The sequence below is a fragment of the Vespa crabro genome, chromosome 14, assembly GCF_910589235.1.
Source record: "Vespa crabro chromosome 14, iyVesCrab1.2, whole genome shotgun sequence".
NCBI classification, from domain to species: domain Eukaryota; kingdom Metazoa; phylum Arthropoda; class Insecta; order Hymenoptera; family Vespidae; genus Vespa; species Vespa crabro.
The window spans coordinates 4,791,021-4,796,020 of record NC_060968.1 but is presented as its reverse complement, the minus strand read 5'-3'; the positions used below and the strand labels follow the sequence as shown (position 1 = coordinate 4,796,020).

Here is a 5,000-nt window from a genome sequence, read left to right as displayed (position 1 = left end):
ATAAATTATATTGAGAATATATATATATATATATATATATATATATATATATATATGTACATACATTTTCGAAAAAAAGTATATATATATTAATATATATATATGTTATATACAAGTACAATATATGTTGTACCATATCTCATATTTTTCATTTATCGATGCGTTGGCAAAATATTAGAAAGATTTTTAATAAAAATTAATGACAGTCATGATTTATTTACGATTTTGTTATACAGGGTCTTGAAGGTTGGTCCTCCAAAGCATTGTTTATCGTGCATAAAACAATCTATTTTTACCTTTTTAGTTGTTATATACGATCAAATTGTTCCCAAATAAAATTTATTACGATTAGTTTCATATCTTTTCTTTCTTTTTGTTCTCTTTAAACTATTTTTTTTCTATTTTATTTGATTTTATTTCTTTTTCTTTTTTTTCTTTTTTTTTTTATAATTTTTTTCTTTTTGTTTTATTTTTAATTGTCATCAAAAAGTTGTTCCATGAGGTCGATACGAGGATACGCTCTTGTAATAAGAGTCAAATCTTTTGAGACAATCCAGTTTAAAAAAAAATTAAATTTTCTCTTAACTATATTTGTTGTTATTAAATTAAATACATTTTTAAAATTATTACGAGAAGAATGAATTAGTTTCTTTGTTTTCTCTCAACCCCCCACCCCCCCACCACCACCCCCCTAGAAACTGACCCAAACATTAATTAAATTAATTGATTATATACATTATTAAGTGATAATGTATAATTAAAAATACATTATAAGTCAGTGTAATTAACATATATGATGTTAACATTACAAATAATCAGTTAACTCTTGTGCAATTCTTCTAGTTTCTTTTTTTTTTCTTTTTTTTTTTCTTTTTTTTTTTGGTTAATTATAATTTAAGCATATTTTATTATAAAATCTAACAACCAATGCAATTCGAAGAGAATTTTAAACATAATATATATAATTGTTTTTACTATGTTTTGTCTTTACAGAAAGACATTACTCGGATTATTATATTATTGACAGGGTCAAAAGGAGAAATTCATTGATAAGGTGTGTTTTATGTGCCAAAAGCGATTAAAAAAAAAAAGAAAAAAAAAGAAAAAGAAACGCAGCATGAGATATTGTTATAAATAATATCGAGTCAGTTTCTATACAGTTCCGTGTTTCAAAATTTATCATACAAAGCTTTAATATTTTTTATTTAATTTCATTAATTACTTTATTATTACTATATAATATACAATAGTTATATATACATATATATATATATATATATATATATATATATATATATATGTATTGTCAATATAGTTATTAATTATGGATATTAATTATATCGATAGTATAATTTTTTAATTATATAAACATACATATATGTATATATGTATACGAGGATCATTTGAAAAATTTGCAATGAAGTTTATACATGTGCAATTAAAAAAAAAAAAAAAAAAAAAAAAAAAAAAAAAAAAAAAAAAAAAAAAAAAAGTAGCAGCGATTTTTTCAAATGATCCACATATATTTATATGAAAAATATGAATATTTTTTGTAAAACTTGTCAAATCATCTTTATTATTTATTCAAAGGAGATTGTATGTATATATACACATTGGTCAATTGAAAATTGTTTAATTGTTCTTTTTTTTATTTTTCTTCTTTTTTTTATTTTTCTTTTATTTTCTATCATTTTTTTTCTAATTTTAGTTTGATCGTGAAAGAAAGAAAATCGTTTTTTGGAATTGGAATGATCGAATTATTTGCGCCCATTGTTATAATTCATATGCCAAAAAATAATGATTTTTCATTTGAACAACGAACAACTTTAATATAACATTTATGTGATACGCGTATTGAAATATATGTAAATAGATATTTTTTAAATATATATATCAGTAGATTTGTTTTTCTATATGCAATAGTATTTTCAAGAGAGCCATAAATTTATGCACAAACATATATACAGAGTGGGGCAATAATTTTGATCACCTTGTATATATCTTGTATATATATATATATATTTTTTTTTTTTTACAGATATAGAGAAACTTTGTTTACAAAAATCTATCGTACGAAGTTATCTATAATATGACGTTATTAATTTTCTTGTAGGTGGACACATAGAGAGGACATATGAAGATCAACTTTTTTAAAAATAAAATCATATGTTTTTGATTGCGCTGATCGATGCAGTTTAACATTTTTTGTAAAAAAGTATTAACCCAAGTAAGTCGAAAGATTATTAGTTTAGTCAATAATTCACATTAAGTGTCTTATCAATCTTATCGTTTGATATTGCCAATTATCAACCTTTTATTAATTGATCTATGTCTTTTTTTTTAAATAAACAAAATAAAGTTCACACTATTGTAATCAACATGTAAATGATTTTATAGTTATGTCCTTATTAAGAAAAAAAATAAAAAAAAATAAATTTTTTAAATTATTAACAAAATCGATTTTATTATATCGATATTATTGCAATATTTAAATAAATAAAGCATAAAATATGCTTGAAAATGGCGTTGGTTTCAAGTCTTTACGACTTTTCGTTCCGAAGATATCGCCTTCGAAAGATTTCCATTCATAAGTAACGTAAAACAGCTGTTCGTAGTAATGGTAGTAGTAGTAGTAGTACGGTAGCGTAAATTCTCGGAATTTATATAGGTTAGTGTGTCACGCGTCGGGTGAATGAAATTATATGGGTCAGTGTGTCTGCCTTAAACGTTTTCCACTTAAATGGGTATATCTCTGGATCTAGAAATCGTAGAGACTTGAATAAAATATCATTTTAAATGGCAAACTGTTCTTTATTTTTTTAGCCTATTGTTAATAATTAATAAACAATTTTTTATAAACAATTTTTATAAACAAATTCTTTACGACCTAAATTAATCTTATTTTGCTAAAAAAAGAAAGAAAAAGAAAAAAAAGAAAAAATAGAAAAAAAAATCAGACCGCGACTGATCTATAAATTTACATAAATTAATAAATAAATTATTTTTTTATATTGTTAATGGCTACGCCTTTTCAATTCAACAGGAATATCTTTAGAACTAAAAATCGTAGAGACTTGAATCAAGTATCATTTCAAAGGGCAAAATTTTTTCTGTCTTTTTCTCAACGTATTGTTAATAATTAATTGACAATTTGTTATAAACAATTTGTCATAAACAAATTCTTAACAAATTTGATTCATCTTATTTCGGCAAAAAATTTTTATTGCTACTGTATTATGACCCTCTGCGTAACCATCTACGAATTTTGTAAACAAAGTTTCTTTATATTTCAAAAATTTCATGGCGGTCTAATTTATAACCCCACCTTGTATACATACGCTTGTGTGAGCAATTATATATATATATATATAATATATATATATGTGATATCTCTAATTATATGCGCCTGTATATGAAGTCGCTAGAAAAAATAAAGAAAAAAAAAAAAAAAGAAAAATCTAATTGTAAATTTTAATTGTTACATCGTTAAACAAACTTTGTATACAAGTTGTTTGTTTATGTGACTTTGTATATTTTTATGTCGTTCAAATAAAAAAAAAAAAATTAAAAAAAAAAAAAAAGAAAGGAAAAGAAAAGAAAGAATTTTATTGTAATAAAATGTGATTTTTCATTTAATTCACTATTTTCTTTTTTAACATATTTCAGATTAGGATTAATAATTCACTCTGAGATAAGATTAAATGATACCGAGTCCCTTTTCTAATTAATTTAATTAGTTAGAGATTAATAATTTTAATTTTCCTTATATATATGTATATATATATATATATATATATATATATATATATATATATATATATATGTATACACAAATATATAAATACATAGATTTTAATTAGTTTTAATTAGAAGATCGATATTAACAAGCATAAATGAACTTAATTATTATTTAATTAACTGAAATTAGTTTAATCAGGTAAATCAACGCCATATATTTTTCTACTTGAATCATATTTTTCGATAATTAAAAATATTATAATATTCTCTATCTCTTGTTGATGTATATAAATAAATGTTTCTTTTCTTTTTTTTTCCTTTTTCTTTTTTTTTTCTTTCTATTTTTTTTTCTTTTTCTTCTTTTTTTTTCATTTTCCAAGTCATAAACAGCGAGTATGAAAGAATGATTAATCATGGTGTCTCATTATTTGATCAGGTAATAATCGACGCCATTTATGTTTGTTTTTCGTTTCAGAATTATCATATAACGTGAGTGGAATTGGAGATTACCAGTGTACAAAGTGTGGAAAGAGGTACAAGAATCAATCTTCGTTGAGTAGGCACATCAGGTACGGTTGTGGCCCGACTAAACTGAAGTGTGTTTGTCCTCATTGCGGAAGAATTTACAGCAGGCCTGATACATTAGCAGATCATGTTGTTAGGATACACACTTATCCAAATTTAACATCCATCCTTTGACGATATCACCATAATGATAATAATAATATTAGTAATAATAATATTAATAATTACAGTGATAATAATAATTATCCATTAATATTATTACCAAAATTGACTGAAATAATATCACGATGGTTCTTTAAATGTTATACCATTTCGATTGTACGACATTGTTGAAAGAAAAATATATAACTTTTTATCTATATATGTATATATATATATGCACACACACATACATATATATATATACATATATATATATATATATATATATATATATATATGTATATATATATATACATACGTACATACATACATACAATTTTGTATTATTAATAAATCGTCCACGAAGAATGTATTAATAATTTTCTTGTTTATTATACAAATTGTCCTAAAAGGTTTGAGGTATCATACTTCAAGAGTGCAACGAGAGGATCCCTGATGCAACTCAATTTATCATCACTAACCATGAGATGGGTTCAATCCTGATATGATTACAAAAGACAACCTTAATCCTGCATATATATATATGTATTGTGTGTATATATATATATATGTATATGATCTTTAGGTGCATAGTG

The 5,000-nt window shown here is 23.1% G+C and overlaps 1 protein-coding gene across 49 annotated transcripts in view; it reads left to right on the top strand.

Moving 5' to 3' along the window:
• LOC124429034 (longitudinals lacking protein, isoforms F/I/K/T-like) overlaps positions 1–5,000 on the top strand; it is a 284,869-nt gene that overhangs the window by 41,894 nt on the left and 237,975 nt on the right. The gene's annotated exons all lie outside the window — the stretch shown is intronic.